This window comes from Salmo salar, chromosome ssa20, assembly GCF_905237065.1.
Source record: "Salmo salar chromosome ssa20, Ssal_v3.1, whole genome shotgun sequence".
Lineage (NCBI taxonomy): Eukaryota > Metazoa > Chordata > Actinopteri > Salmoniformes > Salmonidae > Salmo > Salmo salar.
In genome coordinates, this window is record NC_059461.1 from 6,788,689 (window position 1) to 6,805,145 (window position 16,457).

Consider the following 16,457-nt stretch of genomic DNA (forward strand, 5'->3'; position numbering starts at 1 on the left):
AGAAATACCGTGACGAGATCCTGAGGCCCATTTGTTTTATAAAGGTATCTGCTCCCTTTGTTGTGAGCGACATTTGGAATTTGTCTTGTGGGAACGTAACAAAATGGGGGCTCGTCCGGGATTTTGTTTCCCATGAGTATGATAGTCGCTCTAATCACCTACTTAGAAGCTCTCCTGTACCCAGATATTTGAGTGTTCAAAATACACTTTTATGGTAGTTTTCTGTCACTGACATCCACCCAAGGGGGTAATAAGACTGGTGGAATAATTTTAAAAGTTGCATAAACACACAGGCTTATAAATAAAAAAGCCCTACATGTGAGATGCTAGATAAATGTATAAAGGTGAATCTGCTCATCATTGTAAAGTATTATGACATCAAAGTGGCATCTGGTGATCCAAACACAATAGTCAAAGAGTTGATAGGTATTATTTTGGTGGAGAAGGAATTCCTCTCGGAGAGAGATGAAAAGCGTGCTACAGGTAGTGGGGTGAGTCCTGTAGATGTGCAGCTGAGGGAGTTAGAACTAAAGGCAAAATTGGAGCAACAGAAATTAGAGCTTGAGCACAAGGAAAGAGAATGTGAGGAGAGATTGGAGCAACATAATTAAATTACGTAAATTACGAAAAACAAAATCACAAAGCCATGTTTTTTTGATCGGTGGCGTGGTTCTCAAGAGGTCAAGGACCTTGAGGATTTAAAGACACTCATACTTCTCGAGCAGTTCAAGAATTGCCTTCACGAAAGCGTTGCTTCCTACATTTATGAGCAAAAGGATCTCACTCTTGAGAAAGCTGCAGTTCTTGCAAATGGGTTTGTGTTGACACATAAAACTACCTTCACAAACAAAACACACAGTAGTTATCCTTTTTTTAACCTTTATTTAACTAGTCAAGTCAGTTAAGAACAAATTCTTATTTACAATGACAGCCTACCAAAAGGCCTCCTGGAGGGACAGGGGCTGGGATTCAAAATAAAAATAAATTAAATAGAAATATAGGACAAAACACACATCACGACAAGAGAGACAACACAACACTGCATAAAGAGAGACCTAAGACGACAACATAGCATGGCAGCAACACAACATGACACTAGATAAAGAGAGACCTAAGACGACAACATGACAACAACATGGTAGCAACACAACATGACAACAACATGGTAGCAACACAACATGGCAGCAGCACAAAAACAGGGTACAAACATTGTTGGGCACAGACAACAGCACAAAGGGCAAGAATGTACAGACAACAATACATCATGCAAAGCAGCCACAACTGTCAGTAAGAGTGTCCATGATTGAGTCCTTGAATGAAGAGATTGAGATAAAACTGTCCAGTTTGAGTGTTTGTTGCAGCCCGTTCCAGTTGCTAGCTGCATCCTTACGGCAAAAGCAATCCAGAAAAGTCACCTCCTACTACGAGGATGCAGTCTTTTTCTACACTGCCCAAAGATAAAGATCGTGAGAGAAGAGTTTTTTTAGATCTGCCAGTTTGTCGTTACTGCCGTGAGAAAGGACACATTGTCTCTCAGTGGCCTAAGTTGAAACAGAAAAATGAGAAAGAGAAAAAGCTGTTTTTCTGACAGATGTATAAAATCGAGCACACAGCATTGCAATCTCCATAGACAAACATTGGCAGTAGAATGGCCTTACTAAAGAGCTCAGTGACTTTCAATGTAGCACCGCCATAGGATGCCACCTTTCCAACAAGTCAGTATGTCAGATGTCTGCCCTGCTAGAGCTGCCCCGGTCAACTGTATGTGTTGTTAGAAAAAGGCAACATTGTTGTACTGCTTTTAGAATATCAGGGTTTATTCTCAGATGTGCCAACTCAGACAAATGTAACTAAAGCATGACATTGATGTTGGGGACTCTGCCCTAATCAAACAACATGCCTATCGAGTGAATCCTAAAAAGAGAGAGAAGCTCTGCAGTGAGGTGGAGTTCATGCTTGAACAAGGCATTGCAAAACATGGCAACAGTACATGGAGTTCACCCTGTATTTTAGTACCTAAGCCGAATGGGTCTCTATGGTTTTGTTTAGATTTTCAGGAAACTCAATGCCGTTACTTATTGAATCAAGACATTAAAGCTTTTAATTTGTTATTCATTTCTAAAATGTTCTACAAACCAAATTTCACTTTGATATTATGGGGTATTGTATGAAGATCAGTGACCCAAAATGTATATTTAATACATTTTAAATTCAGACTCTAACACAAAATGTGGAAAAGTAAAGTGTTGTGAATGCTTTCTGAAGGTACTGTATTAAAGTCAGTGCCGGTTCCAGGCATAAGCAACATTAGCGGTCGCTTTTTTTTCTGGAACTGAATCGGGTCTCAATTTACTATTGAGTGTAAGAATACTACACCAGGCGCAATTTCAAAATGTCTTCTCCACACACAGTTAATGACCTTCATGACACAAACTGTTCACTCCCTTCTTGTTGGTGGAGAGAATTTTGCAGGTTTAAAGCTTATTTCTTGTCATGGTGCAAAGAAAATGTTGCAGTTTTAAAACAAATTGTCTTGCAATTCTATACATTTTTCCATGTCTAATGTGTATTCATGTGATATTTCAGTGACCAAAAAATCACAACAATATCTATGGGCTAAAAAAAACCTCATAAAAAAACCTTTAGCTGACATGGGCTAGTTGATCTGGACATTTCTGACAAGTTATAAATAATTCAAAATCAAATCAAATGTTATTAGTCACATGCGCCGAATACAACAGGTTGACAAATATAGTTGCGGTCTAAGTAGTAATGAGATTGACCAGGGCCTGTATCCGTAAAGTGTCTCAGAGTAGGAGTGCTGATCTATGTTTAGGTCCCCCCTGTCCATATCACCTTATTCATTAGGATCTGAAAGGCAAAACTGATCCTAGATCAGGATAACCACCAGTGATCGTTACTTTTATTTCTTATTCTTATCCGTATTTTTTAAAACTGCATTGTTGGTTAGGGGCTCGTAAGTACGCATTTCACTGTAAGGTCTACACCTTTTGTATTCGGCGCATGTGACTAATACAATTTGATTTCATTTGATTTAATGCAACATTCGTTCCCTGTATTTCAGACCTCATCCATAGACTTCACCTGAGAGGCTCCTTCATGGTCACTAGAGCTGCCTGGAACCACATGAAGAACCAGAAGTTTGGGAAGTAATGTACTGTACAGTAAAGGTCAACGGTCAGACCCAGCACCATGTTGCCTATGTAAAAGGAAATAGAGCAGACTCCTCTGCTGAAATCCAAATTACCCCCTAGGCACTCCTGTAGGGATAGGCATAAGTGTAACTGATGTGAAATGGCTAGCTGGTTTGCGGGGTGCGCGTTAATAGCGTTTCAATCGGTGACGTCACTCGCTCTGAGACCTTGAAGTAGTTGTTCCCCTTGCTCTGCAAGGGTGTTTGTGGAGAGATGGGTAACGATGCTTTGAGGGTTGCTGTTGTTGATGTGTGCAGAGGGTCCCTGGTTCAAGCCCAGGTAGGGGTGAGGAGAGGGACGGAAGCTAAACTGCAACATAGCAATTGCTTAATCTTGCCTTCTGAAAGCTTGGTTTGAATTCTCACCATATTACATTACATTTACATTACATTTACATTTTAGTCATTTAGCAGACGCTCTTATCCAGAGCGACTTACAAACTGGTGCATTCACCTATAATATCCAGTGGAACAACCACTTTACAATAGTGCATCTAAATCTTTTAAGGGGGGGGTTAGAAGGATTACTTTATCCTATCCCAGGTATTCCTTGAAGAGGTGGGGTTTCAGGTGTCTCCGGAAGGTGGTGATTGACTCCGCTGTCCTGGCGTCGTGAGGGAGCTTGTTCCACCATTGGGGTGCCAGAGCAGTGAACAGTTTTGACTGGGCTGAGCGGGAACTGTGCTTCCTCAGAGGTAGGGAGGCGAGCAGGCCAGAGGTGGATGAACGGAGTGCCCTTGTTTGGGTGTAGGGCCTGATCAGAGCCTGAAGGTACGGAGGTGCCGTTCCCCTCACAGCTCCGTAGGCAAGCACCATGGTCTTGTAGCGGATGCGAGCTTCGACTGGAAGCCAGTGGAGAGAGCGGAGGAGCGGGGTGACGTGAGAGAACTTGGGAAGGTTGAACACCAGACGGGCTGCGGCGTTCTGGATGAGTTGTAGGGGTTTAATGGCACAGGCAGGGAGCCCAGCCAACAGCGAGTTGCAGTAATCCAGACGGGAGATGACAAGTGCCTGGATTAGGACCTGCGCCGCTTCCTGTGTGAGGCAGGGTCGTACTCTGCGAATGTTGTAGAGCATGAACCTACAGAATCGGGTCACCGCCTTGATGTTGGTGGAGAACGACAGGGTGTTGTCCAGGGTCACGCCAAGGCTCTTAGCACTCTGGGAGGAGGACACAAGGGAGTTGTCAACCGTGATGGCGAGATCATGGAACGGGCAGTCCTTCCCCGGGAGGAAGAGCAGCTCCGTCTTGCCGAGAGTTCAGCTTGAGGTGGTGATCCGTCATCCACACTGATATGTCTGCCAGACATGCAGAGATGCGATTCGCCACCTGGTTGTCAGAAGGGGGAAAGGAGAAGATTAATTGTGTGTCATCTGCATAGCAATGATATGAGAGACCATGTGAGGATATGACAGAGCCAAGTGACTTGGTGTATAGCGAGAATAGGAGTGGGCCAAGAACAGAGCCCTGGGGGACACCAGTGGTGAGAGCACGTGGTGCGGAGACAGATTCTCGCCACGCCACCTGGTAGGAGCGACCTGTCAGGTAGGACGCAATCCAAGCGTGCGCGGTGCCAGAGATGCCCAGCTCGGAGAGGGTGGAGAGGAGGATCTGATGGTTCACGGTATCAAAGGCAGCAGATAGGTCTAGAAGGATGAGAGCAGAGGAGAGGGAGTTAGCTTTAGCAGTGCGGAGAGCCTCCGTGACACAGAGAAGAGCAGTCTCAGTTGAATGCCCAGTCTTGAAACCTGACTGATTAGGATCAAGAAGGTCATTCTGAGAGAGATAGCAAGAGAGCTGGCCAAGCACGGCGCGTTCAAGAGTTTTGGAGAGAAAGGAAAGAAGGGATACTGGCCTGTAGTTGTTGACATCGGAGGGATCGAGTGTAGGTTTTTTTCAGAAGGGGTGCAACTCTCGCTCTCTTGAAGACGGAAGGGACGTAGCCAGCGGTCAAGGATGCGTTGATGAGCGAGGTGAGGTAGGGGAGAAGGTCTCCGGAAATGGTCTGGAGAAGAGAGGAGGGGATAGGGTCAAGTGGGCAGGTTGTTGGGCGGCCGGCCGTCACAAGACGCGAGAGTTCATCTGGAGAGAGAGGGGAGAAAGAGGTCAAAGCACAGGGTAGGGCAGTGTGAGCAGGACCAGCAGTGTCGTTTGACTTAGCAAACGAGGATCGGATGTCGTCAACCTTCTTTTCAAAATGGTTGACGAAGTCATCCGCAGAGAGGGAGGAGGGGGGGGGGGGAGGAGGATTAAGGAGGGAGGAGAAGGTAGCAAAGAGCTTCCTAGGGTTAGAGGCAGATGCTTGGAGTTTAGAGTGGTAGAAAGTGGCTTTAGCAGCAGAGACAGAAGAGGAAAATGTAGAGAGGAGGGAGTGAAAGGATGCCAGGTCCGCAGGGGAGGCGAGTTTTCCTCCATTTCCGCTCGGCTGCCCGGAGCCCTGTTCTGTGAGCTCGCAGTGAGTCGTCGAGCCACGGAGCAGGAGGGGAGGACCGAGCCGGCCTGGAGGATAGGGGACAGAGGAAATCAAAGGATGCAGAGAGGGAGGAGAGGAGGGTTGAGGAGGCAGAATCAGGAGATAGGTTGGAGAAGGTTTGAGCAGAGGGAAGAGATGATAGGATGGAAGAGGAGAGAGTAGCGGGAGAGAGAGAGCGAAGGTTGGGACGGCGCAATACCATCCGAGTAGGGGGAGAGTGAGAAGTGTTGGATGAGAGCGAGAGGGAAAAGGATACAAGGTAGTGGTCGGAGACTTGGAGGGGAGTTGCAATGAGATTAGTGGAAGAACAGCATCTAGTAAAGATGAGGTCAAGCGTATTGCCTGCCTTGTGAGTAGGGGGGAAGGTGAGAGGGTGAGGTCGAAAGAGGAGAGGAGTGGAAAGAAGGAGGCAGAGAGGAATGAGTCGAAGGTAGACGTGGGGAGGTTAAAGTCACCCAGAACTGTGAGAGGTGAGCCATCCTCAGGAAAGGAACTTATCAAGGCGTCAAGCTCATTGATGAACTCTCCAAGGGAACCTGGAGGGCGATAAATGATAAGGATGTTAAGCTTGAAAGGGCTGGTAACTGTGACAGCATGGAATTCAAATGAGGAGATAGACAGATGGGTCAGGGGAGAAAGAGAGAATGTCCACTTGGGAGAGATGAGGATTCCAGTGCCACCACCCCGCTGGCTCGATGCTCTAGGGGTATGCGAGAACACGTAGTCAGACGAGGAGAGAGCAGTAGGAGTAGCAGTGTTATCTGTGGTGATCCATGTTTCTGTCAGCGCCAGGAAGTCTAGGGACTGGAGGGTAGCATAGGCTGAGATGAACTCAGCCTTGTTGGCCGCAGACCGGCAGTTCCAGAGGCTGCCGGAGACCTGGAACTCCACGTGGGTCGTGCGCGCTGGGACCACCAGGTTAGAGCGGCAGCGGCCACGCGGTGTGGAGCGTTTGTATGGCCTGTGCCATGCTGTCACCTATTCAATTGAGTGCCTATGGGTTGATTAGCCAGTTAGTACATACTAGCAACACGCATTACAACCAGACAGGCAAATTCAGGGCAGCTAAGACAACCCAAGCCAAGGACAAATTGCCTTAAATCTATAGTTTTATATAAACCATAGCTGAATGGAACTCTTTACCAATCCATATTTCTCAGGGGAAAAAGTAAATCCACCTTCAAGAAAAAAATAAAAGAACATCTAATGTGATAGACCATATGACTGGATAGGAAATAGAAAGCATCAACTGAATGTCAGGTATCCTGTCAGGTATTTTAATTGTCTGTATTGTCTACTTGTTGAATGTTTGGGAAGTCTTGATTTATGGTTGTTTGTAATGTCTTGTTAATTGGTGTTGAACCCCAGGAAGATTAGCTAGCGTTACGGCATTAGCTAATTGGGATCCTAATTTAAAAAAAAATAATAATAATAAATATTTTCAGAAAGCAATTAGGCAATGACAGGTACAGAGTATAGAGCAGGGCTAGGCAACCCTGGTCCTGGAGTGCTGCAGACACTTCATGTTTTTGATTTAACCAACCTGGAAGACCAGGTGTGTTGAATTTAGGCAATCACTGAATTGATCAATTAGCTCAGTTGGTCAGGGCTGTGTTCAGTACATAAAAACGTAATAGAACGTTCAATTGATCGGAAACTGTGCTGTACTGGGCCTTCCCTGTGGCTCAGTTGGTAGAGCATGGTGTGTGCAACGCCAGGGTTGTGGGTTCGATTCCCACGGGGGGCCAGTACAAAAGAAAAAAAGAAAAGAAAATGCATGAAATGAAAATGAAATGTATGATATGTATGTATTCACTACTGTAAGTTGCTCTGGATAAGAGTGTCTGCTAAATGACTAAAATGTAAATAACAGGGTTGGGTTGTGGGTTCAAAATGCACTGCTGCCCTTGAAATACGTCATTCATTGCTTCAAGCCACACCTTGGCACGGCGCAAACGTATCACAGTTTTTTTTCAAAAACGTACAAGAACGTTTTGGAAAAACGTGTCATTCAGTACAAACCCTACCGTAGAGTAGCAATTGTTAAAGGAAACTGAACACACCCCTGGTGTGGTGCTTAGTTGGAACAAAATCCTGCAGTACCTGCGGCACTCCACTCCAGGCCCTTTCTTTACAGATTCATATAGCAAAATCCATCCTTATGATCCCCTCTGATTTGCAGCAATGGCACCAAGAATGAGTGACAAAACGGCCCTAAAAATGTTTTTTGTGGTCGTTGTTGGCTTTTGGCAGGCAGTGAAGCGGTCTGATTTCTTTGCAGTTGCTGTGTCATATTGTGTTTTCTTGTTATTGCTGCGCGACTGCACCAGCCGTGGCACATTGATTCAACACTGTCGCACTGAATTAAACTGACATTTCACGGTGCCCTGTCTGTGCCCAGGATCATTATGACATCATTGGCTGCTGGCATCTATGGCAATTTTGGGCAGGCGAACTACAGCGCGGCGAAGCTATGACTGGCCAACACCCTGGCCATCAAGGGTCAAAAGCACAATATCCACTATAACACCATCACCCCGACCGCGGGCTCGCGCCTCACAGAGACTGTTTTGCCGCCAGGTCAGAGGAGTCGCTGAGAAACGTCTCTAAAAACAGGCTGAGCAGCACATATTACTGTCATCTTATTAAGGCTCAATGATTTGAGTTGATCTGTTGCATAATTATGCAATATTCCATGTGTTACAATTAATATCGACATGTAAATGTGCTACTTGAAGTCAACTGCTATTGTCAAACAAATGTATGCACAAAATGAGTAAATAGAGATGAATCAATCATACACTCTGAAAAATGACCTTGTTGATTTGTGGATTGAGCATTTACTGAGGCGTCGTAGATTTTTTGGATGCCTCTGCTTGGCAGACTGGCATCTGTGATTTCCTTCTTGGCATCTGCCACGTGATGTCCTTTTATACCCAGTATGAAAGCCGAGTGTGATATTGTCCCATATGTCAGTAACCTTGATTTCCCTAGAGTTTAAGAGACAGATTCAATAAAATAATGTTTTATATCAAAACAAAGGGCTGGCTTATCATCATGATTTGTATACTCTGTCATGTCATAATATTAGCAACTAACTACTATACTTTTTCTGTCATAGATCTCTTGGAGTCCTTGAAAGCCGAATACATTTCCCCCTTGTTCTATGGCTGTCTCATGAGCAGTGTCAAGAAAATGGGGGCCTGTTGGAGGTTTGAAAGAGAAATGTATCACCTGTTCGCTATGCCTTTCGTCTTACTCTGAATGTTTACTGATTATTCTTTTAATGTTCTCTTCCTGTTCAGGTTGGGGCTGGCTGGATTGGAAAATGTCTGTCGAATTTATTATTCTCCTTTGGGAGTATTTGCATCGTTCTACAATATTCAATTTCCACAAATGTGCGTGTGTGTGTAGTGCGATGGGAGCGTTCCCAGGGCCGCATCGTGAGGCACAAGAACCAGGGCATGTCTCCTGAGTCAGTGCGAGACCAGTGGGACAACATCTGTGACTTCACCAACGCCACCAAACCTGCCAACATTAGTGGTAACAAACTCACGCAGTCCTTAGACCATAACACCTACGCCATATTTTGCCTCTGCCAGATATGTTACTGATAATTGCCGTTGACTAATACATGGATATATTGAATTCAAACCAACATATGTTTTTTCAAACAGTAGTGCAAAATGTAGAAAATGAATAGGTAGATTTAAATCAAACATCTCAATAATATTCCACCTGCAGCGAATGCCAGAACTCTTTTGATGTTGTAACCATTGAGGCACTGTACTGAAACTGATTTCATTGGAGAAGGTCCAAGTTCTAAACAGTATGCTGAAGTGTAAACTAAGATAGAGGAGCATCAGGGCACAAACCGATGAGAGAAGAGACAACAAGCTAGCTTTCCAGTGAACAAACACATTGGCTTGTGCTGCTATGACACGGAATGTAAATTACACCACCACCAGTCCCCCCATCTTTGAACAAAGGGAAAAGTACAGTACCATATATAGCGGTGCAGTGCGCCTTAGGGGTCAGGCAGAGACGAGAACATGGCAAGTGTTCATCATTATTCTCTCTTCTCTCTCCCTCGGCTTGCCCTTGGATGTGTAGCAGCAGCATGGAGGTGGCAGTCTCCCAAAGAGTGCCTCATTACCATGACTTTGTAGTGCTCCTTATTTGTACCTTTTATAAGAGTACTTTGTTCTATAACAACTTTATTGAGTGACTGTAATTAGTCTCCTCTCTTCCCTGTTGCCGGTTAAGAGTCACTGGCCACGTTGGGGGAGGTGCTGTCGAGTGGAGACTGATGAGGGAATTGTCCCCAACCCCACCAGCGCTATTGCCGCCACTGCTGCATCTGGGATCAGTCCTGTGAGTGGAGAGGTCAACCGTACTGGGCTGGAATGAAGTGACATTGTGCCTGTTGGTGACAGATGGCCCCATAATGATGCTATGTGGTCTCCTACTGTGGACCAATGTCTTCAAAGACACATGTTTGTCTGTTTGGAGTGTCTTTCTGAAGCCAAGTGGCCAAGTCAAACTCTCTCTGGCTGATGTCAGTCAGTGTGTCCCCAGCTGGCCTACAGGGCCTGGTTCTGTCTAAAGGCAATGATGAGTAACATCATGGCTCATGTCACTTCATACTGTGCTGATTTTAGCTGTGCTTCCCCTTCAGATGGAGGTGGTGGGACAGAAGCTTCCAGAGTCATCCTTCAGCTACTCCCAAGCTCAATGCATCCTGTACGACCTGGGAGTGGGCCTGTCCACCAAGGACCACCTCAAGTTCCTGTATGAGGGCAACGAGGACTTCAGCTGTCTGCCTACCTTCTGTGTCATCCCCTCCCAGGCGGCCATGATCTAGGGCTGGGCTCCGTGCCTGGACTCAACTTTGACCTCACCAGGGTAAAAGCTCCAGGAAACACTCATCCGACACAGTATTGGCAACCATCTATTGGTTTAATACACTGAAGAGCACTTATAGTGTTGCTGTTTGCGCACAGTTAATTCAGTGGGTAAATCATGCATTTTGATAGCTTAAAATGTTATATTGCTTGAAACGGAATGGGAAATACTGAAACCGCTATGTAATTATCTATGAACTCACCTTTGTTCGTTCTGATATTGTCACTCTCTCGCAGTTGTTGCATGGAGAGCAGTAGCTGGAGCTTTTCCATTACCCACTTTGGGTATGTCCCATTACAGATTCTAAGTATCTCTGAGCACAACATCATTTTTCTGCTGACAAAAGCCTGTGATTTGAAATGGTTTTGTCTGCATTTGCAGGAAATCTGACCTCTCAGGCTGCAGTCGCAGATGTGTTAGACAAAGGATCTGGAGCAGTCATTCTCCTGGATGGTTAGTTGTGTTACTCTTCCCTTTCCCTGATAATTAGAGTGAAAATTGTGTTGAGTTTCTGTTGAGGTATATATTGAGAATTACTATTTTTGTTTGATGTTCCACAGGGTTGCATGAGATGAGCAGAGAAATGACTCGGTTTGATTCTTTAAACAAATAGTGGAGGAATGTAAGATTTGAAGGGCAATCAAATATATGCAATCTAGAGATTCTTTCAGCAAAAGCTGAAATAATATTTTCTCTACTTGTCGTGTGGAAGGTCTTTATCATTTCTCATTATTGGTGACTCTGAACATTATGACAACATAGCTGTCTTTCTCCACAGTCCACACGTACAGTGGGAAAGAGTTGGTGTTCTACAACCAGTACTCACTGTTTATCGTGGGGGCTGGTGGCTTTGGAGGAAAGAGAACATCTGATAAAGCAATGGTAACTCTTCCAATCTGTGACATTTCAGAAGTACCATTATTTTTCTAGAACAAAATGGTTGATATCTACCATCTTCTTTAAACCTAATGTCTCTTTCAGCGCACAGTGGCACCTCCAAACAGAGCCCTTGATGCAGTTATGACCGACACCACAAAGAACCAGGTGTGTATTTATTTATGTTTGGGTCTTCTATTTAAGTGAGTAGATTAAGTACTACTAGTACCCTGGCCAAATGTATTTTTCAAGCATCAAACAAGTGCCCATATTGGCTAGATATGGGCCCATATCGAATCAGTATCATCACTGTAGGATATTTCTAAACGTAGGATATTTCTAAACTGAGTGACATGACATTGTGGAGGGCAGGTCCTCCAAAATCACCCAACCTCAACCCATTTGAGATGGCTTGGGATGAGTTGGACCGCAGAGTGAAGGAAAAGCAGCCAACAAGTGCTCAGCAAATGTGGGAACTCCTTCAAGACTGTTGGAAAAGCATTCCTGGTGAAGCTGGTTGAGAGAATGCCAAGAGTGTGCAAAGCTGTCTTCAATGCAAAGGGTTGCTACTTTGAAGAATCTCAAATATAAAATATATTTTGATTTGTTTAATACTTTTTGGGTTACTACATGATTCCATATGTGTTATTTCATAGCTTTGATGTCTTCACTATTATTCTACAATGTAGAAAATAGTAAAAATAAAGAAAATTCCTTGAATGAGTAGGTGTGTCCTAAATGTTGACTGGTTCTGTATAATTTGTTTAATACAGACTAGCTCATAAATGTGAAAATTGACATTATCCAATGGATTATGAACATTTCGGATACATTTTCTGGTTTAAATTTGCTCCATGGCTTAGGTAGCCAAGTGGACACAAGGCTGTTTGGCTCATTTAATTTGCTCTATCTGATTTAAATAAACAATGCCATGCTGGTGTATTCAATAAAACCCCAGAAATGAAACTGAAAATAATAATTTGTATGTCATAGAAAAAGACACCGCATTCACACGGATTTGCACGAAGTGGGCAGTTCAGATTTGTCACTTCAAGACCAAATATATCATACTTTTGACTAAAACAATGACTTATTGACTTCAATCACAGTGCAACATCATGGGTAAGCTCTGGCTATCTATCATCTTTCACCTCGAAAAAAGTGGATTTCTACTGGATTTCTGCGTTTAATTCGATCACTCTATCACAGAGAACTTTCCTGGGAGCAGGAATTTCAAATTGTAGTGGATTTGAGGTTTAAAAAGGCTTCTGAAGTTTGTAATTTTGACTTAAAAATGTCAGACCTGATTTATCCTAAGTAAAAATGTATCAACCCCAACAAAATGTCCATTAATTACACCGGTAATCCACATAATTCACATTTCCTGTTGCTGCAGGATTATTTTCCTTCTGTGAGAAACCGGTCAAATTAAGATAGTACATCTGTGGAAGCTGGGCACTTAACCAAGAAAAAAATAAAAAACACCCTACCCTTTGTTAACTTTTTCTTGCACTAACTTGCCTTTTTTTCCATCTTTTTTTTTAAACCAGCACTGACTTTTCTAATAGTTGCTATATTAAGCAAAGTCTTACTTATGACTGTGAGATGGTTGACGTACCTAGCTACCTTAAAAAGGAATGCACTAACTGTAAATTGCTCTGGAAATGAGCCTCTGCTTAATGACTAAAATGTAAACATTTATATGTCCTAACTATGTTTTTAAACTACTGCTTTTTCCTGGTCACTACCATATCCCTCAGGTTCGCTTTATAAAGCCAGTGCTACCGGGCCAGTCCCTACAGACAGATGTGTAAAGAAGGAAACATAATTCACATTGTGCAAAGTAAGCAGTTTATTATGGTTGTGCTAGAAGTTAGTAGCGATCCATTGAGAATGATAGAATGACCCAAATGAAGTCCAGTAATCTCTTTGCATGCGATACAGAATATACACAGGTCAAACACAGCGGTGCTGTGATCTTGTCAGGTGCCTACGTGGACTTACATGCTGCTGATGACTCCGCAGAAATCCTTCCTGAGTTGTCAGACAAGACTGTATTCTGGTGCCTTTCATAAAAAGGCCCATACAGTGGCAAAACAGACGTGACAATTACTGTATCCAATGAGGATTTAATGGAGGTAGTGCAGGAGAAGCTCAACCCTCAGAACGTACTAACATCTTTGGCTTGTCACCTAAAACCCACACAAACTTTCACAGATGCACAATTGAGAGCATCCTGTCGGGCTGAATCACCGCCTGGTACGACAACTGCACCACCATCAACAGCAAGGCTCTCCAGAGGGTGGTGCGGTCTGCACAACGCATCACCGTGAGCAAACTACATGCCCTCCAGGACACCTACAGCACCCGATGTCACAGGAAGGCCAAAAAGATCATCAAGGACAACATCCACCTGAGCCACTGCCTATTCACCCCGCTACCATCCAGAAGGCGAGGTCAGTACAGGTGCATCAAAACAGCTTCAATCTCAAGGCCATCAGACTTGAACAGCCATTACTAACACGGAGAGGCTGCTGCCTACATACAGACTCGAATCATTGGTCACTTTATAAATGGATATATTATCTATGAGCTATGAGATAATTTACTGAAGGCAATGTACAGTATGTAAAAAAATCAAATTAAAATATCACAACAACAAAAACAACGGTATCGCTATCTGTCAAACCACACAGGACGTTCACTACATCACCAAAAATATGTGAACAGCTGTTCATCGAACATACCATTCCAAAACTATGGGCATTAATATGGAGTTGGTCCCCCCTTTGCTGCTATAACAGCCTCCACTCTTCTGGGAAGGTTTTCCACTAGATGTTGGAACATCGCTGCAGGGACTTGCTTCCATTCAGCCACAAGAGCATTAGTGAGGTCGGGCACTGATGTTGGGCGATTAGGCCTGCCTCGCAGACGGTGTCCCAAGTTCTTCCACACAGATCTCGAAAAACAATTTCTTTATGGACCTCGCTTTGTCATGCTGGAACCGGAAAGGACCTTCCCCAAACTGTTGCCACAAAGTTAGAAGCACAGAATAGTCTACAATGTAATTGGAATGCTGTAGTGTTAAGATCACCCTTCACTGGAACTAAGGGGCCTAGACTGAACCATGAAAAACAGCCCCACACCATTATTTCTCCTCCACCAAACTTTACAATTTGCACTATGCATTGGGGCAGGTTGCGTTCTCTTGGCATCCACCAAAACCAGATTTGTCTGTCGGACTACCAGATGGTGAAGCGTGATTCATCACTCCATAGAACGCGTTTCATCTGCTCCAGAGTCCGATGGCGATGAGCTTTACACCACCCCAGATGACGCTTGGCATTGCGCATGGTGATATTAGGCTTGTGTGCGGCTGCTAAGGCCATGGAAAACCATTTCATGGAGCTCCCGACAAACAGTTCTTGTGCCTACGTTATTGGGAAGTGGAAACGTCTAGGAGCAACAATGGCTCAGCTGCGAAGTGGTAGGCCACACAAGCTCACATAACGGGACCGCCAAGTGCTGAAGCGCGTATCGCGTAAAAAAATTGTCTGTCCTCGGTTGCAACGATCAATACCGAGTTCCAAACTGCCTCTGAAAGCAACGTCAGCACAAGAACTGTTTGTTGGGAGCTTCATAAAATGGGTTTCCGCACACAAGCCTAAGATACTAATGCGCAATGCAATGCGTCGGCTAGAGTGGTGTAAAGCTCACCGCCATTGGACTCTGGAACAGTGGAAACGTTCTCTGGAGTGATGAATCACGCTTCACCATCTGGCAGTCCAACGAACGAATCTGGGTTTCGCGGATACCAGGAGAACGCTACCAGCCTGAATGCATGCCAACTGTAAAGTTTGGTGGAGGAGGAATAATGGTTCTGGCTAGGCCCCTTAGTTACAGTGAAGAGCAATCTTAATGCTACAGCATACAGAGACATTCTAGACGATTCTGTGCTTCCAACTTTGTGGCAACAGTTTGGGGAAGGTCCTTTCCTGTTTCAGTATGATAATGCCTCCGTTCACAAAGCGAGGTCCATACAGAAATGGTTTGTCGAGATCAGTGTGGAAGAACTTGACTGGCCTGCACAGAGTCCTGACCTCAACCCCACTGAATTGGAACACCGACTGCGAGCCAGGCCTAATCGCCCAACATCAGAAGCAAGTCCTCGCAGCAATGTTCCAACATCTAGTGGAAAGCCTTCCCAGAAGAGTGGAGGCTGTTATAGCAGCAAAAGGGGGATCAACTCCATATGAAGGCCCATGAATTTTGGAATGATATGTTCAACGAGCATGTGTCCACAAACTTTTGGTAATGTAGAATTTGTAGAATTTACTGCATTGTGTTGTGCTGTATATCAGTGGTAAAAACAAGGAACCAGAGCAAAAGCACCATGTGCCTCACCACAGCACTCTCCCTGTCTGCAGGCTCCCTAGCCAGGGCATGTTGATGGGTGTCCCTGGGCTGCTGTGGGTGTAGGGGGTGGTGCCGTGGAGGGTGTTGAAGTCATCCCGGGCATGGATCACAAGGAAGTCGTCACTAATGACAGAGAGAGACAAAGTTTGAGAGGACACTGCCAGACAGAGAACAGTTTGAACACAGCGCTGACTGGAGCCAAGGGCTGGGACTCGACGCTGTCTCACCATAGATTGTAATACTGTGCATTCAGAAAGTATTCAGACCCCTTGACTTAATCAACATTTTGTTACGTTAGCCTTCTTCTAAAATGTATTAAATAAATACAAAAAATCCTCAATCTACACAGAATACCCCATAATGACAACGAACATGTTTTTAGAAATGTTTGTAATTTATATATATATATATATATATATATATATATATATATATATATATATATATATATATATATATATATATATATATATAATTATATATAATACACTGCTCAAAAAAATAAAGGGAACACTAAAATAACACATCCTAGATCTGAATGAATGAAATACTCTTATTAAATTCTTTTTTCT

The 16,457-nt window shown here is 44.1% G+C and overlaps 1 pseudogene; it reads left to right on the top strand.

Annotated features, from left to right (window-relative positions):
- The first annotated feature begins 1,429 nt into the window (after positions 1-1,429).
- LOC106580242 (peroxisomal multifunctional enzyme type 2-like) lies at positions 1,430-15,905 on the top strand (annotated as a pseudogene).
- The last annotated feature ends 552 nt before the right edge of the window (positions 15,906-16,457 follow it).